This window comes from Siphateles boraxobius, unplaced genomic scaffold, assembly GCF_051911475.1.
Source record: "Siphateles boraxobius isolate OS27281-9 unplaced genomic scaffold, OSU_SipBor_1 65, whole genome shotgun sequence".
NCBI classification, from domain to species: Eukaryota; Metazoa; Chordata; class Actinopteri; order Cypriniformes; family Leuciscidae; genus Siphateles; species Siphateles boraxobius.
Genome location: NW_027509192.1, coordinates 15925624 through 15952812, shown reverse-complemented (window position 1 = coordinate 15952812; position 27189 = coordinate 15925624). Strand labels below are relative to the sequence as shown.

Sequence of the window (27189 nt, the reverse complement as noted above, 5' to 3'; positions counted from 1 at the left end):
CTTCTTAGGTAATATCTATCAGAATTTTAAGGGGCATTTGGCAACCCTAGCTATTTCTTCGCTGATTTTCACTTTTGTTGTTGCATGTTTTCTCAACGAGCTCCCCCTACAGCTGTGAGGCGTATATTTCACAACAATGTCGTAAAAAAACTCACTTGCGGCCCCTCCTCCCCCTTTCTCCCGCTGCTCATGTGCATTTGTCATTATCGGAGCCGGACAACTTTATCGTGTGGAGCCATGTCTACCGAGGTGGGTAATACATCATACACATTGAGGGCGGCGTGTGTGTTTATGTCGAATTGCCGTAAAGCAGTTTGTGTTTCTCGCTCGTTCTCGCTTCTCACGAGACTTCATATTTCCAACTTACCGGGACGTTAATCCTCATGTTGCAAGGTTGGTTTTCCGCCTGGGAGCGCTGGGGGGAGCGGGGAAAGTCACCATTCTCACCAGAACAGGTTATAAAACCATACAAATGATTTCTAAACGGTTTTATTAAGTTGAAATAGTTGGCGAATGCCCCTTTAAAATGGACTGAATAAAGCTCTCTACGAACTTGACGTGCGATGCCGCGCTGACTGACATGTCTGCGCATGAATCACTGTCACACACACACTCAGAGCAAATATTGTAAGTTACTCCATGATAATACATTTTTATCTAGCAGAATAATAATGCATCACAATAGACATATTCTCACGTTTAGTTATGTCTTTTAACTATTATAGTATTTTGAAGGGCAAAAACATGAACTTTAACTATTGGCTTTAGGCCTACTTCTTCAAGTCAGCTGTCACTTTAGCGCGAGGCCACTTGCACATTAGCTCCTCAGCCTGAGCAAACTCGATCACGTGGAGCTAGGTGGGCATAGATTCAGCATCCAGGCACCTAAACTCCACCCAAAACCCGCCTTTTTTGCCCATTTTCGTTTATCCGGGAGTGATGCACGGTGACGCGCTGCAAAGATGGCGACGTCCGAATCCGCCCACTTTAGGCTTCAAAAACGCTCTTCAGAAAACTACGGGTGACGTCATGGACACTATGTCCATATTTTTTTTACAGTCTATGGTTTAGACAAATCGTATGAATTCGAAAGAGCGAGGTCGTACAAATTCGTACGAATCAGCCACCTTTTAATCACTCGTACGAATTGGTCGTGCGATAGCGTTGGGTATTCGGCTTCGGGCACCCTTAAAGCCTATCCCATGTTTCTTAGGCTAGAACCAGGGGAAAGTACCTTGGACAGATAACCAGTCCATCACAGTATTATATAATTTGCTGTTGTTGTATATTTGTAATGTTCTGTGCCATGCTTGCCAACTGCGATACTTTCTTGGAGCTCTTGTTAATTGAATCCAGCTGATTATCCCTAATTGCCAGTCTGCAAAGAAAAGGGTGAATGTTTGTTGCAATGTGAGCACTGAAGATAGCAATGTGCTGAAACATCTGATCGTGCTTGTCTAGCTTTTAATTCACGTTTACCTTGCACTTTTTGCACCAAGCAGTTTATAAATGTATATATATTTTTTAATCGCTATAGACTTTGGTTTTATATAAATGTTTCTGTGTGTACCCTCAGATGACAGGCCCTGCCACAATCACTGTTACAAAGAATATACAATAGACCTGTGCATGCTACAAATCTTTGAATTTGTTTGTAACACCATATGGGCCTATTAGTAGGCCTATTTGTCTCTGCTTAGCAGGGCTACTTATGATGATCTTTGATCCATCATGTGGTTTTACCACCTGTAAACCACCTGTATTATGGTGATTATCAACATGCTGAATATCAGTCTCATCCAAATCAAACTTGATAGTACAATTAAGTGCACTTTAAGAGCAAATTCCTGTTCAATTGAATTTAAAAAAAAATATTTTTCTTTTTCACTTCCAGAGTTGTTTTTTAGCACTAATGTGTCATTACTGAGTCAACGTATTTTGTTATGTAATTAATGCAATTTCTGTGTATTTTATATTTCGGAGAATGAGAATGATGAGAAATGCAGTTTGCTGGTGCACCATCTCCTCATAAAACAGCTAAAAATAAATAGTACGTTTGTGTCATCGTTATTCGATACACACAGTATCCTGAACAAATGCATACAAACTAAACTGTACCGTCATACATTTTTAGCTTTAAAATGTTTCCATCATGATTCTGAAATTGAATTGACACGCCCGCGCTTCCCGCCAATCACGTTCACACAATGCACGAGGCAGCCACCAGAGAAAATGATACACACACAAGCACCTTTGTGTTCATAACACGTTTAATTTGTCATAAATAATGTATATTACGGCGAATGAGTTCGTGAAAAGTAGTCTGACAGAGAGAGAGAGAAAAAATCTAGTTTTGGTAAGTTGAAACGCAAACAAAAACTAAGATGTTAACCGTTTAATACTGGTTTGATCTTTTAATGGGATAAATGTGCTGCATTTTTCGTTGTTCATTCCTTATAGATGGTATGTTTATAATTTAATACGCTGATTTTGTTGTTGATAAAACTATAGCTAAGTTGTTGTTACCTTTCATTCTGAAGAGATTATTTTTGCATGTAATAGAAAAAAAAATGACATAAAAGAGAAATCGGTACTGAGAGTGTGATACCTGTATTTCAGTATTTCTGTTAATGTGATTGCCTGGTAAGATCCTGATCTGAGCAGCCTCTGTCTTATGCATGCAGGTCAGGTTTTATGGTAACCCCATCCATTTTGAGAAGAAGTTATTCAATTCACGGATGTTTTATTGATGTCGAGCCACCCAACTAAGCCTTAAGAGATAGTTCACATAGAGAAAAGAAGATTCATAGCTCTGGAATAACACCTGGATCTTAAGGCCTGTGGTAAGGTAGGACTTTATCATCCTCACATTATGCAACATTTACTGCTGGTAAAGTGGATTTGAACTCTCTTGCGGTTTGTCTTGACCGATATAAAGCTTTTGTGAAAAAGATTGCAAATAAGCATTGTTTTTTTTCTCTTTCCATTTCTACAAGGCTTTAGCCTTGAGAGAGGGCAGAGAGGTCACCAGTAGTTCATAGATTTTGAGCATTGTTTGAGTATTGCGTATTGAGTATGGGTTTGCTGCCTATACTAATACCTTTCAGCTTTTCAAAGTCCTTATTTGCTGAATTGTCAATATTGCAAAAACTGTGAAGTGTTGATTCTGACTGATTCACATTCAAAAATGTTGATTAATTTTTGTAACTGCAGTTGATATCACATTCACAATATCACTTTGTCATGTTCTAATTGCTGCAAAAGTTCAAATGAACGTCAAAGACCCATGCAGTGGCCCATAGCAAAGAAACCAGACACTGGTCAAGCAAATCTGATAAAATTTACAAATTGGGCAAAAGCTGAAAGGGGCGACTGTCTAGCCAAAAATTGAATGTACATATTTAATATGTACATATTTAATAACCTTCATCAGAGCATGTGTGGATAAGAACAGTCGGGGAGACTGGAGTTGGTTTGGAACAGAGTAATTTCATGTTCATAATTGGATGCTGTCACAAAAATATGAATTTTTGCCCTCTTGATCCACACTTACTGATTCTATCATGACATTAGAAGATTAAAACCTGTCAAGCTCAAGACAACTTTTCAAATTTGCAATGTCAAAACAAAAATGAACCCCCTCGGCTAAAAATCTTAGATAATGTGTGATATTTAAAATGTGACCGTGTTTGTTGGAGATAGGAACCAGTGATAAGTGCGTGTCTGACATCATTTATAAAAGTCTAATGTAAGACTATTCACATTAGCACAATATTCACTTTTTTTTTTTAAATATTATTGTTGGTCCATGATGTGGTGAGAAATTCAACTTGAGGAGCCAAAAATATCTGAAGTGTCCCTATTGGCTCTTTAATGGAAAAAGTGCTAAAACGTTATAAATATTCATTAGCATTGTATTTAAAAAAAAAAAAAGAAATATATGTATATATATATATATATATATATATATTTAAATAATGTTTTTACTGTAATTTAATAAACATTTAATCTTTTTCCATTTGCTTTCCTTTCAAAATAAACAATTTTAACACTGCAAGCTTTAATCCTTTTTTATTTCAGTTTTAGTAATTTTGAAACTTCAGCTTCAACTTCTGTTTTTTTTCAGTTAGTTACCAAGCAATATTTCTAATTTTGACTTAAATTTTTTTAAGTTAAAGTTTTGGTAACATCACTACTTTTAGTTAACATGAACTACTAATGAACTGCACTTCTATAGCATTTATTAATCTTTGTTCATGTTAATTTCAACATTTACTAATACATTATTAAAATCAAATGTTGTATTTGTTTACATTAGTTAATGCACTGTGAACTAACACGAACAAACAATGAACAGCTGTTAACAAAGATGAACAAATACAGTAACACATGTATTGCTCATTGTTAGTTCATGTTAATTATCTAATGTTAACAAATGAAAACTTATTGTAAACTGTTACCAAAGTTTTTAATCTCATATTTGCGTTTCATTATGTCAGCTTTATATCAATCAACAGAATAATTTTTATAGATTTAATTTTATTTAACAATAACAATACTAGTCAGATAATATAGCTTTGTGTGAGAAACAGAATAATTTTCAATTATTCCTATTTAATACTCTGCCACAGTACTCATATCTCATTGATGTATATTTAAACATAACGCAGCGAGATGCGTAACAGTAGGCTTGACGGCAGCGATGCCAAACATCATTGGATCAAATGAATCTGTGTAGAAAGCACTTGAAATTTGTATATAAGTGTATTTAAATCCTGCAAATCAGATTTGAGAGTTACAGTGAAATTAAATTTTGGTCGTGGTGTTCACACTTTGTGTGAATATATTAGTCATGTGGACCACTTTTATTGTGCTTTTTTGAAAAAACTTGTATAGTTAGCCCTAGTCACCATTACCTTTTATTGTATGGAAAAGTGCACTGTTTGCACTCTAGCAAACATTTCCTTTTATGTTCCACAGAAGAAAGAAGATAATCACACTTGCTTGGAAAACTGTGAGGGTGAATAAACGATGACATGAACCATTTCTTTACGCGTTCATTTGCACTTTGTTGGGTTGTCGTAATGTTTGTTCCACCAGAGAAGAATGAAAATTGTGCCAGACAATTCCAGTCTCCCCTACAGATATTGCCTTAAAATACAGCACCGCTTTCCCCCATGTTTGCCGTCTGTTTAGAGTAGTCAATCATGACTAATGTCAAAACACTTCAAAACAGCACCAACATAACTATAAGTCCCATCACCATCATTTCGCTCAGACCAGAATGATGATTGTCTGGTTGTTGGTGTCTTCTCTTTTAAACCTCATTGTTTTGTATGATAGTTTTGCTCTGCTGCTTTGTGGAAGTCATGAGGAGTTTGTGTGTGTGTTTCATTGTATTTGTGTGCCTGAGGGGGGCAGGGCTGGCCTCTGCATCGTTCTCTTGCTCCGTAGAGCCTCAGATGGGTGATTCATACTGGTTCCTGGCTGGTAACAGGAGGGACATCCAGCTCTTTATTACCCTCATCCGTCACCATTGGTTCATCAATCCAAAGACCGGAGACTCTGACCGGTGGCTGTTCGTCCTCAGTCCCTCGTCGCCTCTTTCTGCGATGAATGGGAAATTTATGCTGCCTTAGATGCACACAAACATGGAGGCAGAGGCCAGTCAGTCTCAAGACTGTGTCAGGGATGAGGTCCCTCGAGATTTGAGTGTGAAGATGCTGCCTGTTTCTTGCTCTCTCGTTTTCACTGTCCTTATTTCCTCCCACGTCAATTCGTTATCTTTTGGTTTAGTTTTAGAAGCATCACTGTTACCAAATATAGCAAACTTGAGTAATTTTGTACACTGCTGTTTAGAGGTTTAGGGTCAGTAGGTGTTTTTTTTTATTAAAGAAAGAAATAGCGATATTAAAATGTGACGAGATTTCTCGTCGAGGTGAAAAGCTATCTCGCGATATCAGCATGGCGGAGCGTGAGGGTGAAATTAGCATAGAATATGCCACCGCTATGTTTATATCCACTGTCGTTTTGCTTTTTTATTGAAATAAAAACAATTTATTTCAGTTGGATAACGGTTGTTTCAGTTGTAAAGTATTGTAACCGTCTGCTCTGCTCATCCAGCAGGAGCTGCAGTCGCACACAGTGCAGCAGGAATCACAGTTCACTGATCACGTGACAAGTTAAGTAAGATGACTGACAAGACCATGGCGGAGGATTCGTTGCGCAACATAGCCTAAGTTTCTGATAAATGTCTTAACTTGTAGAACATGCAATCGCGAATTCGAAAGTAAAACGCGCTCTCCATGATGCGTGCAAATTAGGCTACATACAGTACAAATAGCCCCCCAATATCAAACCGATCTTAGGGCTGTGTATTTGTAATCACCTCTTAGCTTTGGTTTTTGCACTTTGAATATTGAGAGAGTACTTTGATTATGGCTGCACTTATTGTTTTCTCTTAAGACTAATACAAAATTGTTATTAACTGTTATTTTTTTTGTTAGTTATACTGTTTTTATTTCTATGTTGAATTTGTGGAAAGGAGTTCAGTTAGGAGGTAACACTTGTTCTGGAAGCTCATAAATCATGTACAGTAAGTTCTGAAGAGACTCATGTGAAGACATTCAGGAGAGAAGCCAGTCATTTGAGTTTGTGGCAAAAACTTTTACAGTGCTTGTATATTGTTGTCTTTCAGTGCATATGATAATTCATACTCCGAAAGTAGGACTGAAATGACATTCAATAAAAATGATTAGTTAAAAAATTTCAAAATGCACCTGCAGACTTTTTTTTCCAGTCATGAATTTTGTCATTGAGGATTTCTTAAATACTGCAAAAATCTTCTCGTGAACCCAATCTCATGACTCGTGGTTTATGTCATGGTTTATATTTATCAAAAGTGACAGTAAAGATATTTATAATGTTACAAAAGATTTCTATTTCAAATAAATATTGTTCTTTAGAACATTCTATTAATCTTAGAATATTGAAATAAAAGAAATTTCACAAACATATTGATAATAAGAAATGTTTATTTAGCAGCAAATCAGCATATTAGAATGATTTCTGAAGGATCATGTGACACTGAAGACTGGAGTAATGATGTTTCTTTAAAGGGACATTGTGTAGGAATTTCTCCCATCTAGTGGTGAAATTATATTTTGCATTCAAACGAATTGTGCTCTCCAGCGCTTCGCTTTTTCAAATGCGTGTTGTATCTACGGTAGCTGTTATGTACCAAAAAGCTATGACAAACAATGCAAGAACAATCATATGCTCTATTAAAATATATTCTTATCGAATTTGTAGGTTATGAAAAAGTAAACTTACAAACCTTGTTTTTCTCAATAGCTGCTTTTCATAAAAGAGACGGTTTAACTTTTAACTATAAATGTTATACTGCCTATATAATAAAGTACACAACCAAGCAATGAAAAAAAGCAAGTAAGTAACACTGTAATATTGACTTAGCCTACCTGTCGAGGAGAAAGCAGGCAACTTCAGCGTCTCTTTTGAAATCTTTCCACTTGGAAAAAGCTATCACGACATTGACTTTTGTTTTTTGTAATCTCCGGTCACGTTTCCTTTTACGTTCAAATTTGGACTTTTTTGGCGACGAGGATTTCTTCTCCTGTGGCTCGGCATATCTATGCCATTAAAAATAAAAGTGCAATGCAGCCCTTTAAACTTGCCGGGGCAGTGACAAGCGCCTCTCACTGCTCTGCTCCTCCGTTTCTGCTGCTTTCAGTCACGTGACGCTGGCTCTGAATGAAAACGCGTTGTGGAAACGCGTTGGCCTAGTACTTTTCTGACCCTCTCTGCGATTATAGTTTTTCAAGATGGCGGAACGACATGGAAGCCTCCGTGGACCTACCGTCACATGTATATAAAGATAATAAATTCTTCGTTTACAAGCATAAGTCAGATAATTGGCAGAGGTATTTGTACACCATTGAGGACATATTTATGAATAAAAATATTGATTTTAGATAATAAACCTAAAAAACTACACAAAGTCCCTTTAAGAAAACAAATCGAACTGATCTGAAACTTAAATGCTATATGGAGTTGTTTTTAGAAAAAAAAAACATTTTACTTCCATATTGTTGTAACGTTGGGGCAAGGACGAAGCGGAGAGAGAATCCAAATGCAAGCACTACTTTAATAACAACAGAACATGGAGCTCAGGACAGGAACAAGGAACAGCAAACGTCTACAAGCAACAACGACCGACAAACAACAACTGAAGCACAGAGGCTTAAATACACAGGCAAACAAGCTAAACAAGATAACAAGGGGGCGGGGCTAATTAGAAACACCTGGAGAGACTAATAAACAAGAAAAACTACAAAGGACTACAAAACATGGCACAGAACAGGAAATAACAAAAGTCCACACAAGACAAGGAGAACACCAGACAGGAATCATGACAATTGTGATGCATTTCTGAAGGAAATTTATCAAGAAGAGTATAGTAAACAATAAATTAGTAAACAAATACTAAACAAATTTCCACGATATTGGAAAAAAAACTGACATTGCAATGTTTAGTTTTTCTGCGATATTGTGATATGAAACCAATTTCACCAGATTACTTGAATAGCTCTATTTGGTAAGAATTAATCATTCTAGAACGATTGGGGTGGTTTTGTAGGGGAGTGAATCTGCATTGAAAATAATAAACAGATTAGATATAGATAATTACAATAGAAGAAATTTACAAAAGAAATAAACAGTGCACTGTTTTTTCAGGTAAGTCTAACAGTATTCTATTCAGGTACAGAAATTAAATAATCAAATGTAAAATAACACTGCTTAAGGCCATTGCACACTGAGTCCGAAATCCGCATCCGAAACTTTTGCACGTAAAAAAAAAAAATTTCGACCTCAAGTTAAGTCAATCACGCTTGCACACTGCCTCCGAAACTTTCGTCTGTCATAAAACATTCGGATCGGGTTCGATTTTCTGCGTTTTTCTCATCCACAGCCAGCATTTTGAAAGGGTTTTTTGACAATTCAGAGCCACTGTACAAGCGTCTGATTTGCGTCGGACAAGTATGTATCATTCGGGTACAAAATATATCCTGATTCAGCTGTTCTGTCTGCCCAGCGCTTCCGCCAGCCGTGTGTGTGTGTGTGTGTGTCCACGTAGACATACTGCCGTCTGTCCACGGGAATCTGTGGTGGTCTTTTTAATATGTGGCTCCAGTAGCACTAGCAAAGCGTCAAACTGTTCCACTGACATTCTGAGGTCAATTTTGAATCGGTCGGGATAATTTTGCAAGTCCTTGATAAGGAGCTGAAACTCTCCTTCCTCTCGGTGCAATCTCAGGATTGGATGGACCCAATATTTCCTCTTTCTCTTTTTAGGAAGAGAGAGGGCAACAAAATCATCCTCACTGCTTTACGAATCCATTTAGTATTTTTTGTGTTTTTTTCCGCAAAGGTTTAATAAATACGTATCGGACTCAGTGTGCAAGGTTTCTGTGCGTGACGAATTTTTAGGCTGACGAACACGAAAAAACGCACACAAAAATTTCAGACTCAGTGTCCTATGGCCTTTAGTCTTAACTGTATAAATTATTAAATATAATTAATCTTTGCTAAAGTTATTTTCTCTTTGTATTTTGTTGTTTGATTTAGATTGACTATATTAGATTGAGTATATTAGGCTACTGTCACTTTAAGAGCGAATGCACGAATCCAATATGATATGCATCTGTTTACTTTCGCAATCATTCAAGTAAGCCATATGTGACTGTGCTTATGAGGATACTCACTGAGACGGGCATTTTGTCATCATTTTAAGTGTGTGTGTCAGTTCAAGCACAAATAGACGCGAAAGAGAACATAATTTGGTGTCCGCGTGCCGTCTTTGCTGCTCTGTGTGCGTGCAGAAAAATTGAATGTTTAAACTGACAGAACCTAAAACCTAAAATTTTGCTCTATGATGGTTAAACTTAGCAATTAATCAGAGAATCGCATGCGTATCAAACCATTTTTATATCAGTGCATCCCTATTCTCTTAATCTTAGCCAGTTCAAGTTGTCAAGTTGAGATCTATAAATCTTTCCCATATGCCTCAGAAGAAAAGCAGTGTTTGCTTCATATGAGAGGATTCCTTAACCTCACGAGAATGCCTGCCAATACTAATGTAGTATCAATATGCCATACATATACTAGGGTTGTGAATCGGCAAGAATCTGGTGATACCATACGTATCACGATACAGGGGTTATGATACTATATATTATGATACTGTAAGAAAGGCGATATATTGCTTTTTCTATAGGAAGAGAATCTAATTTTAGAAAAACTCTTAAAGAACTCACCACCATAAGCATATGGGATCTGCATTTGCATTTAAATCACTTATCATTATTTTGTGCAATCCAAATAAAGGGAAAATAGTGCTTGCAGGATTCTGTAGGTATACCTAAACTTGAGAGTGCTTTATATTTATGTCGTGCTTTGACAGATGGGTGTGCTTTTTAAAGGGGTCCTATTATGATTTTATTATGATATATACATGTTTTAATATTTAGACCACTTCTATTATTGATTGCTATCAGAATGTGAAGAGAGTTTCAATCGGGATGTCAATTAACACAAATTGCATGATCGATCGTCGTTTAAATTAACAATCCATTAATTGATTAATCATTAGCCTTAATACTGCAATATGTGTCCACTGGAGTGGCATACAGACAACAGCAGGACAGGGTGTGTAAATGCTGCTCAAAACGCATGTTCCACACCAAATGAATGAAAAGGGTTTTTAGTCTAAATTAAGGGCTAGTAGGATTGTAAACTGAGTCAATGTGATTGAATATTTAATTAAATTGATTATTTAATAATCAAATATAACGCCTAATACAATGTGTCACCAATGCCGCATCAGATGCGTGCTATTCAGAATGTGTGACTCCTGTTGTGGACGTGCCAGAATTTATTCACAACAATTTATTACAATAGCGTTCTCTTTATAATGTTATGTAATATAACAGTCCCAATCATAATTATTATTATTAGTCATTGCTGTTTGAGGTGCATGCGCTGAAGATGATCGCCGGCGCGCTTTATACAGTGTTAATTCTTAACCAAATGCATACTAAATGAGATAAATCATAGGCTATATATATTAGGGATGTGCATCTCCATAACTGAGGCCGATGCGATACCCATCTCGATGCATAGCCAACGATACGATACATTAAAGATGCATATAAGCAGCTACTGTACCGATGCGATGCAATATGATTCACTACTATTACGATGCGGTGCGATCCGATTTCGATTCAATGCAATGCTATTCAATGTAATACATACAATGCAATGGAGAAAAATATGATGCTATGCAATTGAATGTGGCATAAGTAGTTAACTTTTATTTCTTTTGTTCAGACATACAACAAAACATAAAGTGCCATCTGACTTTTAATGCATGATTCATTCACAAAGAAAAAATTTGGTTTTCACAAAACCAAAAGATTAAATAAAAACAGACATTATTTTCCTGTCCTGTCTCCAGTTACACTTTTAACAGCTCACACATTTAACTGTGAAAAAATGTAAGGATGCTCAGCGATAAACAATGAATACATGTATGTTCCATAACTTGCCAGCAGGCTAATGTGATTTCAGCAGGTAGGCTAACTCCGTGAGCAGAAAGCAGGTGCTGTTTCAACATAATCAATAATACATAAATAAATAAACTTTTCACAAACAGGTCTTTCATAACTGTATGAAAAAAATACTGTATGAAATGTAATGAAAAACATTTTACATTTTTTAATTTAGCTTATCCAAAGCGATTTACAAATGAGAACAATCGAAGCAGTTAAACTAACAGTAGGACAACAATATGCTCCGCTGCACTCGCGCTGTGTCGGCGCTTCAAGTGTGTTGTTAAATTAATAGTACTGCCTGTATATTTTATAGTGGCAAAACATATTTTACAAATTGCAGTTTCCAAAAAAAAAGTGTTTCCAAACACTGGATTTATAATTATTTGGTGGAAGATAGAGCTCCGCTATGTTGATCTGTTCTAGGTAGGTTTCCGTAGTGTTGTGAAACGTCATATTCACGTAGCAGCAGCAGTGGTGGTGGTGTTGAGAGAAAGCGCTTGAGCAACAGTTCAGAAAGGAGAAATCAATCTAACAGTTACATAATAAAATATTGATCACTTTCTAAATAGTAAAAGTAAAGCACATCTTCTAATAATTATATATGAATAAATCGTTTTTTTACCGATGCAGATGTTGAAAACGATGCATCGCGATACAAATGACAACTTTTATTCAATGCACACTTATTTAAATCGATGTATTGCATCGTTAGCTTTTATGGCGATGCACCAATGCGAATCGGTGAATCTTACCATCCATAATATATATATATATATATATATATATATATATATATATATATATATAGGCCTACACAAAATAAACACCATATTACAACTTACATTTGCACGAAACAAAATTCTACGAATGCACACGCAAAATTATAGTCATAAAGATGTAACTCTAGCCTTTTATTCGTAAAATGGTCCCAAACATAACATATCGCTTAATTTTTGCTTGTGTATGCTTTACACGTTTCGCGGTTGAGCAGCACGCATGCGCATGACCTTGTTTCACTTTTGAAGTTTAATTGATTCAATTATTATCCTCAATTAATCGATCATCGATTAATTTCAACCAGTATGACAAAAACCTGTAAAACAAACCCTACCTTTAACACTTAAAGGTTGGTTTCTGAAGGACTACACGCCTGCACACATATATATTCAAACGTGCATACCTACAGACTAAACACGTGATGTGAATGTGCACGCCGTCTGCGGTTTGGCTGTTTTTTTTTAGGTTTGCGCAGAGATAATGTTTTTTCGAACATTTTTCAAGGCTTGCACCTTGAAATCTATTTCAGGGTTTACGTTCTCGAGCCACCAGCCACTGTTGTGTGCGGATGAGCAGGCCGGAGCGCATTGAGTGTTTTCTGTTAGAACGGTGTCGTGTTAGCGGCCCCTAAGTTAATAACTAATGATCTTTGCAACAGAAGTAAATCAATCAATCAAAACTAACTTTAGCTGGACAATAACTTTATTCTAGAGCTGCTGTAAAGCCAAAACATCTCTGTTACTGTAATTTTCTTATTATCACTGTAAAGAAACAATCTATATTGTTAAAAGCGCTACATAAATGAAGGTGCCTTGACTTAAATTAAATTAACACGCAATTACATTAAATATGATTTTGAATCCATGTTGGGTCAGTGCAAATGCATACACTAAGCTATCAGACTAATTGGGTATCTGTATGCTAAGCTAGTACATAAGCTAACTAATACAGACATTAAAGAGTTTGTTCACCCAAAAATGAAATTTCTGTCATTTATTACTCGCCTTCATGTCGTTCCAAACCCGTAAGACGTTCGTTCATCTTCGGAACACAAATGAAGATATTTTTGTTGAAATCCAAGAGCTTTCCACATAGACCGCAACGTTATTACCACTTTCAAGGTCCAAAGATAGTAAAGACTTAGCAGTTTATGCGGGGGTCAGAAAGCTCTCCAATTTCATCATTTGTGTTCTGTAGATGAACGACATGAGGGTGTAATTAATGACATAATTTTCATTTTTGGGTGAACTATCCCTTTAATGGTCATTATAACACAGTTCAAACAGTATTAATGAGAACATGATTTTGTAAGAATTGTAATCGGAAGGTAAAGAGAGAGTATCTATTAAAAGTAATTTGAGCCAATGGGATAGCTTTGAGTCCTAACAGAGACTCCATTTCGAGGGAGAACGTGATTTTTCACCCCACCAGCATAATATTATCGTCTTGTGTGCTGGGTTTGCTCATGCTAATGCTGAAGATGCACCCTTGTGCTTCTCCGCGTTACAGTTTACGTTCTGAGGTAACACTGCCATCTAGCAGTCAGGTTTAAACCGAAGACAAAGCCACTGGCACGAATCTTGGATGTCAACAAATAAATAAATATCGATACTGTGTTTTTGAGAATCGATATTTATGTGCATCGATATTTTCTTACATCCCTTACAAATACTGCAATTCATGATTTCAGATATAGTTTCTTCAGCCAGTTTCTGAAACCACTGATGCAACTAATTATGCATTTGGTAAGACAAGAGCTAATAAGATGAACCAGCAGCAGTTACTGAGGCAAATACCTGAAGGACACCAAATCCTTGAGACAAATTAGTTCTTCACAAACATTTCCATCATCTTGTGACATTCTTGTGACCTGAGCTAAGTGACTGGAATAATAATGCAAATATTGTTTCGCTAAAAATTTTTTTCTGTGTTAGAGAATCCAACATACTGCTGTTTTATTGTTTTCCTCCAGGTCATTTTTAAGAAGTTCTGGTTTTCTCAAAACAATATGCACATTATTATAAATTGCATAGCGACAATGTTACGTTTTTGCAATGCAAAATTTTCCCAATGCAGGATATGGTAATGAGTTCCCACTACAGGTTCAGCCTCAAAAAAATTTATTGGAAATATAAACATTTATTTGAATGTGTAAATTGTGGATGGTGCTGCTGACTACGGCATAAATCCACATACAATTGTCACCTACAATGTTATAAGGACTTTGAAAAGAAGTCTGAATTTGAGCATCTCACGAGATAAAGCTCATTGCAGGCATTCATTTCAGAAAAAAGAAATGTTAAAGATCATGAAAACCATAGGCAAGTAAGCTGATTTTGTTTGTTGTCCTGTAAAATGCCAACAGGCTACTTAAAATTCACATATCATTCATTTGTTTCAATTGCTCTAAACTGATTAACTCGAGTGAACACAAATTAAAAAGGTAAAATGAGGATACAAATCACGGGACCTAAAGTTTCAATCATTAGCTTCTGAATTTGTTATTCATAAGCTCCTATAAATGGATGGATTCTGCCACAGTTTTGCCACTAATTGTTCATAAGGGGATCTATCCATGGAGACCACCTTGTAGCAGTGCACTAGACTGAATGTATAAATTAGTATCTGCATCATGTTTACTCAACTGAAAGGCTAGTGGGGGCAGAGCTAGAGTGTGTATCCGCCAATGTTCCCTCATGAGGAAAAATTATGCTTTTAATACAAGTGACAGCGATAGGAGAGTGTATTTGTGGGTACTGGTGGTTACCTTAGCGACAACACTGACTGCAAACACACGTATAGGCTATTGCTCAACTGTGGTCTAAAAGGTTGTTTTTGGAAGAGCTATCAATTTAGTGTTCATTTAGTGCAATTCATTTTCTATTTAAAAAAGCAGGCCAAATTAACACATTTAACCATGACCTGTACACTATTACAGGTTGTTCGACTCACCAAAGCACACATACCGAGATCAGGCATCACATAATGAGTAGAGCTGTCCACACAAGATTGGTTTTAACAGTTGGACTGTTTTATAAAGACACATCTTAATGCTGCTGCTTGAACGTCAATCTAGCATAGAATACAGTGTTTTCCACAGGATTTTTTTTAAACTGTGATGGGTGGTCCTTTGTCCTTCTTGGGGGATCTCCAACCCATATTCAGTGTGCAACTTGAACAAAGCCAGTGCATTGACTTGTACCTAGACTTTCACGGGGGCTCAAACCTCTTTTTAGTTGTGATATAGTGTCTCAGTCTACATTACACTACATACTACTACTACTACAACTACTACTACTAATATAATAGTATTAATTCATATGATCATAATAGCCATGTATTGTAAAACGAAACCGCTGAAAAATAAATTAAACTTTCATAATTTTTGTTGTCCTAATTTCTGTACATGAGGGTATAGAAATGGGATACACCCGTGAGCTTTTATTTTGACGAAAAATGCAGTCAAGCTTTTATTTGGGCGGAAAACAAGTTTACGAACGCGTCTTATTACAAATCTAGTGAAATGCTGTAATCGCCAACTATACAAATGTGAAAATAATGCGTAACTACGTTCCCAAATGCACACTAAACTCAGCACATGCACAGATGGAGTTCACTGCATTCATTCACTGTTGAACTGAGACGCGGTGCTGATCATGTGCTGATGGCGTGAGTGAAATGCACACTTCTCTTTGCAGCGCAAACAAAGACTTTTGAGAAGGACACAAAGCCTTATCACGCTTTCGATTTTAGTTTGTTTGACAGCAATGGTGCAAAACATGACATTAAAGACCTTTTATGTTATTATGAGAAGGTCAAATATATTTTCGGGTTGCCACAGTCTAGGGAATCTATTTGTGGGGGTTAATAAAGTTTCACTGTTTTGGCAGCAAATTGTGTTTATGACAAGAAATGTTAGTTTTTTATCTTTTTTCTTTTTTTATTCTCGTAATTATAACTTTATTCTCAATCTTAGTCAAGTCTGAGGATGAAGTGGCTGGGAAACAACTGCTTTGACAGATTGTTCAGCAGATGTAGTTTAATTTGACAGTCCTAGTGTTTGGGTATGCCTTAAAAATGGAGGATCGTATCCCTTTTTTAGCCATACCAATGATATTTTGTGATCTACCTCACATTACAGCACATGTCTTTTGGTATGCAGTGCAGCCTCATTCTTAATGCGGGGGAATGGTGATGGATTTTATTTCTCAAGTGTATTCCCACAGATTTCCCTCAACAACTGTACTATGGGCAATTTATTTTATTTCACGTGTGTAGGGTTTTTGTGTGTTCGTACCCGTGTATGTGCACAGCAATCTCTTCCTCATTCAAGTCATGTCACAGGCTAGACACTCCATTGTCAAAAGATGCTTTCATCTGTTGGCTTCAAATATGGCTGTCATCCAGTCCAATTATACACAGAGAAATAGGTACCGTTACGCCTAAAGGATTGATTGAAGACAGAATAGAAAGGAAAGAAAGAAATGCCGACATTGATTCAAGGACACACACAGCTAAGGAAAATCAAGTGCTCTACAAAAGTCCTAATTTGTTTGGGAATTTAGGGCGTATCTGCATTTCAGATAGCTGATATGATGATCAATTGAAGGACTTTACTATGGCAAATTTCCAGAACCTTAAAGCAAGGAATCCACAGGCGTTACAGGTGACAATAAGCACTTGTGTAACTATGTTTGAAAGCAAATAGTGTGTAGTATGATTAAGGTTAATACTGGATCACCTACTGCCACATTTGCAATATTTTATGTATTTGCCAAAATACATTTGCCAAACAGTATATTTTGTAGAGTACTGCATTTCACAATGGAAAACTCTTGATTTTACATTTATGACAGCTTACTTATTTCATCTTAAAATACATTTTTACTCAAATAAAAAAAATGCAGAGCCAAGATGACTTTATTCACTGAATTAAATATTACATTTAGTGATTGGACAACAACATTTTACAGCAGTTTGAAACCTTTATCATATTTTAAACTAGCTAGGGGTGGGTGATATACTGGTAAAGACGATAAACTAGTAGAAATTTGTCAACTGTTTGAGATTTTGGATTATTTGGCTCTATCGCAGTTATGTTCACGTGACGTTGCCATGCTGTTGCTTATCATTTGAATGCGTTTTTAAGTCTTGCAGTTTTAAAACAAGTGATTTTTAACCCTTCAGTCACTTGACATCAAAAGTTGAACTTCTTTCGGTATATACACACGCTGTCTGTGACGTGGTTTCTTGAACGCACACATCAGAAACGCGCACATAAAGCTGCTGCTCATAATACTGAATGAGCACAAGAACTGAACAGATCTTTTTGGTGTCTTATTGGGCTTGAACAGTCAAATACACACACTAATGTGCCAAAATGCCTGTCTGTGAGAATCCTCGTAAACAATCATTCATGTCTTAAGTGGACGTAAACAGTTGAGAAAGAAAACACGTGTAACAGTATATTAGATCCATGCATTCGACAGTGTCCTAATGATCCTGCTGCAGTCTGTCAATGTTAAACCGCAAAAGACAAACAGAAAATCACAGGCTCTTGACTGAATAACTTTTTGTAACTTTCATAAATTAAGATTAGGACCAGATTTCAGCAACACGCCAGCATGAGAACCAGCACCATTTTGGTGGAAAAAAATGTCAGTTCAAACACCCCCACAGGTTTATTCCTAAATGAAAACGATTCGGCTGTCTTTTTAAACTTTGACAAGTACAATCTCAGTCAACATTTGTTCTGCTGCTGAGAGAGTGGTATGAAACAGCTTGTCATTTCAACTATAAGTATCATTATTTCGGTTACAGTAATTCAAATGAGCACAGAAGTACTGGGAATAAAACTTGATATTTCAGATTAAAACACTGATAATTTGAAGTAATTTGACGCCTCATAATGATTGCATCGATTTCATTGTTATTCCACAAGGTGGCGACAAGTGACTGTTAAAAAATGTATTTGTCATTGAATCATTCATTCAAGAGAATTAAAGGGGTGATAAAACACGATTTCACTTTTCTAACTTTAGTGTGTAATGTTGCTGTTTGAGCATAAACAACATCTGCAAAGTTACAACGCTCAAAGTTCAAAGCAAAGGGAGATATTTGGTTTTAAAAAATTTAATTTCTAAGGACTACAGCAAACAGCCGGTTTTGGACTACACGACATTCCTCCGGAGTTGCTGACGTCAGCATATCCCATTATTTACATAAACCCCTCCTCCGAGAATACTTAAGCGGGCGAGGCCATTTTATTTTGCTGTTTTGGAGATGAGTTGTCGCAATGCCGTCGAAACGCTGCTGTTATTTTCATCCGGATTGCAGGTCCACTTTGTTCAGCCTTCCTAGTGACGAGGGAGTTAGGGATCAATGGTTAAAATTTATTTTTAACTCGGTCCCTCATAATTATGACCCAAATTTCGCTCTCTGTGCTGCTCATTTTACGGAGGAAAGCTTCCACAAATCTTCGCGAGCTCAATGCAGCATTCGCACAACGGCTTGTCCTGAAAGATGGAGCAGTTCCAACTTTAAGAACAGAAGCTTTTGTTTACGGGCCACAACCTATAAGTATGATTTATTTTTCGTAGATGGGTTTTCCTGTAATAGTTCGTATTGTTAATTGTACGTTGTAGCAAGGAAGTAAACAAATGACAACGCTGTTTGGCTCTGCAAACTAGTTTGTTAAATGCTCATTCATACTTAACGTTACAAACTTTTTTTTAATCTCAACAGCGAACTTGGAATTAGTGTAAATTATTCTTTGATAAGAGCGTTTATGTTTATCTACATGCTTGTTTATCTACAGGCAATGCTAAACATGGTTCTGTATTTGATTTTGGCAGCCGATGTTTAGTGTTCATTTTGGGTTAATAGTTCTGTCGACAGATATTTGTCTACAATCGTTCTAAAAATACAAAAGTAACGGTGGCATAAAGTCAGAAACGATCACTATAGATCCGCAGTGTTTACTCAAAAAAATCCCTTTGAGGAATGTAGTATAATTTGTTAGAACGATTATATGAAATTCTTGTTTATGAAGCTCATTTTTTTTGTAATTCTATAATAATTACTACAATTAAATAACAGCGTATCTAAAAAGTAATGAGAGAACAGTAAAAAACAAACCTTTCTGAAACGTCGTTTAACAGCCGTTCTTGAACAGGTTCTGCTCGATCATCTTCACTAACGTTTCATTGTTTATAAGGCCGGTGACACTGGCTGCGTGGCGTGTCCGTTTTTATTTCGGCTCCCATGTTAACAAGAGCTTGAAGACTGCCTGCGTGACACGCGCGTGCGTCTCAGGCACGGCTTGAGCCGCGCAGGAAACACGTGCATGCTAGAAACAGAACCGACGCCTATTTTTCACGCGACACACAAGCGTGTTGGAAGCGTTTCCAGGCAAAATAGAATAAGGAAAAGATGTTATATGTTATTTTGTACACAAATACATATTAATAAATTACATTTTGATGGTTGAAAGTCTAGGTTTTGACATTAATTCAGATATAAATATAATTTAAAAATAAATAAATAAATAAATAATTATAAATTTTCAAATATTGCACCTGTCAATACAGAACAAAATATTCTGTAGTCTATTTTGCTGTCAATACTGCTGACAGTGTCTTTATCAGTAGGCTTTATATTTATGCTTAACATAAAGTAGGCTATATAGGGCTTCCACAACTCTGTCCCATATATTGAACAAGGGTGATCCGTGTCAGCAGGGCCGCGTCAGACACGTTTCTGGTGCGCAAAGACACAGAAAACGCGACGCAGCTGACGCAACCGAAACGCCACGCTCACGCCACACAGCCAGTGTGTCACCGGCCTAATAACACCAACGCACAAACTAGGCTACCGGTTAAGGTACGGGTCGTGAGATTTCCGGAGAACGTGCACTAGTCGGTTAGCGAATCACAACACACTGGGCCAGCTAACCAATCTAAGCCCATTGAGTAGTTTTGAGGGACTGGCTTCATAGAACCAGGAAACCATCAGACCGTTTTTACAAGGAGGGGCAGAGCAGTGTAGAATAAAGGTAAAAGATATGAAAAATAATGCAATTTTTAAAAAACGAAGCATGAACACATGTTACAGTGCACCCCATAAACACAATCAAGCCTTTTAAAAAATGCGTTTTACCACCCATTTAATTGTAGATTTGAAAATCATGCTTTCCCCCGTTATGGTTGAATCACGGAATCTACACCTGTTACTTTTGACGAGATTTATATTTAGTATTTAATACACATTTGTCAGACAGAGAGAAACAGGCATAGCAGAATAAGGCTATAGGTGAGGAGGTCTTCATTCCAGATTTCTCTATTCCCTCACTCCATCATGCCAGCTGTAAATGGTTTCTCTGTTTCTCCTTCCTCTAACCCCGTCATGCCTTTATGTTTCTCTGAGTCAGTACAGTAAGGATTGAGCTTATATACACCACTCTGGAACTTACAACTTTCTTGTAAGGTAGAAAAACATGTTGCTTATGTTTAAAATGAAATGTATACCTCATGCTTACACATGGTTCAATCCACTTTCCATATCAAGAAGCTTCCCTCCAGTGTATACATTTGTTGTACATTGCATCAGTTGAAACATTCCTTTCCTTGTAAAGAATATGCCAACAGTACACATTTGAAGTGTCATCATCAGTTGAACATCTCTACTCCGTGAACATGTTACATTGCACACATACCTCTTAGCAAAATAAAGCTCATCCCATATCTCTGCTCAGCACACATGTACAAACGTACTCTGACTTCACAAAATATATTATTCAATTATTATGAAAATGAATAAAGAAAAATAATACTAAAAAATAAAATTAAACAGTAAAATTTGAGTCTTCTAAGAGATTTGTTCAAAAACACTGATTCATCCAGTAGTGTAAAAAAGTATTTATGAGTCACTGCAGCAATTAACATTTTGTCAGAACCTCGAATAAATTACCTTATTTTGTTTAGTTGTCTACTCAAAATTGTGACCTCTATTAAAAACAAAAACGTGATTATCAATTTATCCAGAATCATGCAGCTCTACTAGTATGACGTAAAAAAATAAGCTAGTATTCCTTTAAAAATTAACTAGCATTAATCAACCCATTGTGCTGGGTTGAATAAACAACCCAGCATGCTAGGTCAAAATAACCCACTTTAGGTTTGTTCATTATACGGTATGACCCAGCAGTTATTTTATTTTCAACTCAATAGTTTTTAGAGTGTAGGCTAGTACTTTATTTCTTTTTCTTTTTGTGATATTGAAATTGAGAATTATGAAATGGTATAAAAAAATTTGATATCATAAAAACATTATTTAAAGCAAAACAAACTATTGCGATATAGTTATCAATGCAAACAAATGGGAAATAAAATTATTCGTATTGTGACAAGATTTTGGTCATATCACCCACTGGCCTGCACTAGCTATGTTAACCAAATATTGTTATTCTGCCCTTATTTCTGTGGTTAATTGTATGCATACTGTGCACGTAATGGGAAATTGTTGGATGACATTCTGCACTTCACAGAATACCATATCCCGCAATGCCCTAAGACATTTTTTTTAAATGTTAATAGATTTTTTCACCAAATAGTAAATCAAACTGGACAACACTTGCTGAATTAAGCAATGTACAAAGTCATCTTGCAGTATTGTACAATAGCCTACTTTTAATACTTACTTTACTTTTTTTTTATACATTTAATGATACATAATGTGTGCTGTTCACATACTATTAATAGTACACACTATGTCTACAGTATGTGCTGTGCAGTATTCAGCAAGTAAATATACCCAGCTTTAGAGAGTGCCTTATATTTAACTCTGAACTAAAGATGTTACAAATCATTTAATGACACCAGAAGATGCACTATAATCATCACTTGCGGCCATTTATAATCGTCGCAGACATGTCACTCGCTGGGTTTAGCGTGTAATTGGCATGAAACAAACCCAATTGAGCTGATTTAGTGGCTTGGCATGAAATAACAAGTCCATTCATAAAGTCTCCATCAAAACCCAAGTGTTTTTATCCCTGACATCCTTAGACCTTCTTGTTTGTCTTGCAGTGATTGAGTATTTCCATCTACCACCCACTAGTCTGAATAGCAAAAACTTTTGGGTTTGTAATAGGGTTTACATTTTCTGCTGAGATCTGCATTGATTGCATAGGTGGGGGACTCGAGTTACGACTGGAAGGACTTGTGACTTGATTGACTAAATAAAGAAAAAGACTTTGGTACCAATGACTCGAGACTCGACTTGGACTTGAACTGCATGACTCGACAATGACTTCAATTATTATTATTTAAATCATTGCGACACCAGTTGATAAACAAAATGCAAGCCTCAGAACCACCAACACCACTGATCAGAGTCTGTGAGAATGCAGTGCACCAAATACTGAAGTTAGAAGAGAATCTCCCAAGATCATTTCTTTTGGATATAAACTTTAAAATTGACCATATTCATAAAAGAATATTAAAGGGATAGTTAACTGAAAAATGAAAATTAGCCCATGATTTACTCACCCTCAAGTAGGCTTGGGCGGTATCCAAATTTTGATACGTCAAACCTCCTCCCTATTTTACCGGGGTATACGGTATTACCGTGACTAATTAAAAATTATGACATAAGGCTCAGACAGCGTCACCAAACTGTTGGCTTGTGCCTACACCGTTCAGAAACTGAATACCAGATCGGGCAAAAAAAATAAAAAAAAATAAATCAAGGCCAACCCGTGCACGTTGTGTCTGATCCCCGATGACGGCATTAAATGTAATTATGAGCCGGAGCCCTATTTAGACTCTACTATTTTTAATATGTGGGCCGTTATAATATGGTGGTGCCAAATAATTTTTTTAACCCAGGTGCTGAGGGGGTGGTAGATATAAATACTATTTATAAATGAGCAAAAATGGGACAATTAATAAAATTTAATTATTTTAATTATGACAATTGTATTCATTTTATTAATTAATTTAAATTAAATTAACAAGCAACAAGCAAGAAGTGTATTTGTAAATCCGGTGACACGCGTCCATTGATTTTTATTAATACAACTTTTCTGTCAGTGCTGCAAAGATTAAGTTGACGATCGCCATCTCCTAGTGGACGCACATATATAGAGAGAAATGCAAATCATGGATTACATAATCAGAAGGTATAGGCTAGCCTTTGTCTTTTCGTTTTGAATTGTTTCGTTTAAAGAAATTGACGATTGATATCTCCGTAGTGAACGCGCCTATAGAGAGAAATGCACATCATGGAGAGTATGCTGCCTATATTTCTTTTCCTTTTGAATTGTTTCGTTTAAAGAAATTGACGAATCGCCATCTCCATAGTGAACGATAGAGAGAAATGCACATCATGGATTACATAATCAGAGAGTAGGCTAGCCTATTTCTTTTCGTTTGGAATAGTTTCGTTTAATTTGATGATCGCCATTTCCGTATAGAACGCGCATAGAGAGAAATGCACATCATGGATTAAATAATCAGCGAGTGGCCTATTTCTTTTCGTTTTGAATTGTTTCGTTTAATGAAATTTCAAGCTTTATTTAGATATCTGTCATGTCTGTGAGACATGCATTGAAATCTCATCATAAATTAACCGAAACTCAGTGTAAGTGACCGCGGCGCGCCAGCGCACGATCATGTCATGATTATGTTGTCTGCTATATTTGATTCTTATTTATTATTGGTTGATAAAAAAATATTAAAATTAAGATACAATTTATATAAAACGAAAATCACTTTAAAGAAAGGACTTTTACAAAATGAAACTTAATTAAGTGGTCAATGTCTGACTCCCGATGCATCCCATCTTACTCGTGCTGTTCAGTTTTCATTATCAACTTAAAAAAAAAATAACATTATAATATTTTAACAAATATAAACTAATGCGCTTATTTAATGAACTCGGGGCAAAATGCATCCTCGCAGCACAGAGTGGGTGGTTGTTTCGGAGATGCGACATTAGGTTAGAGGTGTTTCCATCTCTCGCGGTCACCTTTTTTATTGCAACATTTACAAATTGCCTCGTCAGTATTTACCGCCTCTCCCTTCTCTCTCTCTCTCTCTTTCTCCTCCACACTGTCACTTGATGACAACTACATAAGCATTTTTAGGCATTGAATAAATTATATTTATATATTATATATAAGTGCCGGTAATGACAGTATTGAAACTGATACCGTTGCTATTTTAAGACCCCGCGGTATACGATATTACCGAGATACCGCCCAACCAAGTCATCCTAGGTGTATGTGACATTCTTCTTTCAGACGAATACAATCGGAGTTATATTAAAAATGTTTAGCAATTTTGTGGACATCTCTTTTGCCATCATTGAATTATATACAGTATGTTGGCATTACATTGGCCATCGGGCATTCTGCTTTCTAGATATAGTCATTGTTGGCTGTTACTATTTTTTACCTTAAACACCAAAGACTACCGTTTCATTTGAATTGGATGTCAGATGTAACATGAGGCCAGGTTTTTACTTATTTTTTTACTTTTAAGTTGTTTAGCATTTCCCCTCTCAGATCTTTATAGCGCAGCACATTAATAATGAAATGAGTTTTACCCCCAGGCTTTACACTTTTCAGCTGATCTTTTTGTGAGCACGATTTAAGAGCTCATCATTAGACCTCCTCGTTTGACTGAGGTGATCGAGCACCTCCATCTACCACCCACTGGTCTGGGAAGCAGATAATAGGTTTGCAGTTTCCACTGAGAGAGGAAGTTGAAGCTACTCTGTGCTTTGTTTCTTTATACTACAGTATTTCATGCCGTAATACTCTACAGATTTAAATTGTTTGGTGGATGGCATTTAAAAGTGTGCATTTCCCTCTTTTTTTCGATGTGGCTTTTTTCCGTCAGATTGTAATCATGGAGATTTTACAGGGTGATTTAATTATGCCCCAAGATGAAAAATAACAGTAAGAGCCTGTTAATGAACAGCGTTTAATTGTACACACAGTAATTAACACCAGCGAACGCTCCTCGCTGCGAAACGTCTATCCACGGCGACGCATAGTGCACATGCTTATACAAAGGAGGAAAAAGTGTCACTATGGAAACAAGAGAAGGAATTCTGAATGCAACCGTCCTGAGAAACTGAAGTGGAGATAAAAACACAACCAAAAAAAACAGACCAAGCTTAGTAGTGTCTGCCACACTGGCAGTGTAATTTACAATGCCATCTTCATTTCTGTCTCTGTCTATGATAAACAATTGGAGAAAACGCACCTAACTGGCTGTCATAATTTTTCCTCCATTTAATTCCTTTCAGGGAATACTGATGCATCCATATGTTTGTAGCACATGTGTCTTTATTTACAGTATACAAATTCAGGCAGCCATATATGCGGCTCTCAACGCAACCTGCATTATGGCGTTTTAGCAGAGGCAATCTATTTTAATAACAGCTGCCACAGTCTTACCTTACAATGATAAATGAAAATCTAAATGATTTGGGACAGGAAAATTCCTGCGGGAGGGAGAGGTGATAGAGATAAGCGCGTGTTCGCGTGTGCTTGCGCATTGACAAACGTGTCTCTCGAGCGAGATCCTTTCTGTAAGAGTGTATTCCGGTCGCCGATCTCTAATAACCTGTGGCAGAAGCGTGGACAAGCACTCTCCCCAGTGCATGTGACCACCTCACACTTTGAGTTCTCAAACCTGTGGCTGTAGGGAATGCTAATGCTACTTGATACACACGCCGTGTTAGGAGACTTTGAATATAAAGCAGATTTGCTGCGCAAACAACCGAGGCGGGCGAATTCGCTCATTTTCTGTAACCATTGTATTTCGTTTATGAGGAAGGGCTCGGGGAAGTGGGGGCGTGGGAAGGGGAAGGGGGGGGGGGGGGGGATGGAGAGAGAGAGGGAGAGAGAGAGAGCGAGACTACGGGAGGGGTAAACGTGCGCTCTTTTAAGGATGATGTCAGTTTCTGCAGCTGAGCCCCAATCTGTACCTCACTGAGCCGAAGACTCACCAACTCATTCCTCATTTCAGATGGAGAGAGAGAGAGAGAGAGAGAGAGGAGATGAAAGACAGGGGAAAGACACAGATGGAAAGCGAGTGCTGATGGTGGATGGCACAGGTGTGTATCAAAGGTCCCTTTTTTACTTCTCAGTGAGTTAATGCTGTAATGTAAATCAGTGACTAGATGTAATTCATGTTGTCTATTCTGAATAATGTATGTCTTCAGGTGGTTGAGGTCCTTAATATTTATTTCCAAATATGAACAGGTTGTTTATTTAATTGTATTGCTAAATAGACTCTATGTCTGTGGTTTCAGTGTGTTGTGTTAGTACTGTATTTGTGTATGTGTGAAACTAAAAGTGATGTAATATGGTTTTGTTAAGTTACTGTGGCTGTTTTTGGTTTAGTTAGTAGTAAAATAGTGAAACTACATCTGATACTAATGGTTAAACAGAAAGGCCTGGTTTTAATAGGCAAGAGCTTATTATTATTATTATTATTATTATTATTATTATTATTATTATTATTATTATTATTATTATACAACTCTTGAATGAATATATATATGTGTGTGTGTGTATATATATATATATATATATATATATATATATATATATATATATATATATATATATATATATATATATATGTGTGTATATATGTGTGTATGTATTTATGTGTGTAATGTAAATGCAATGCTATATATACATTCAAAATTGTTCATAGTCAGTCTCCAGAGATGTCCAGCAATGTCTTAGAGATTTGTGCACTCC

The 27189-nt window shown here is 36.6% G+C and overlaps 1 protein-coding gene and 1 long non-coding RNA gene across 4 annotated transcripts in view; one reads left to right on the top strand and one right to left on the bottom strand.

The window, feature by feature from the left end:
• Positions 1-27189, bottom strand: part of LOC143721168 (troponin I, fast skeletal muscle-like) — a 492195-nt gene that overhangs the window by 143364 nt on the left and 321642 nt on the right. The window lies entirely within an intron of this gene.
• Positions 1982-26647, top strand: LOC143721173 (uncharacterized). The gene is made up of 3 exons (XR_013196684.1): positions 1982-2050; positions 2685-2848; positions 26447-26647. It is a non-coding gene; the product is annotated as an uncharacterized LOC143721173 (long non-coding RNA).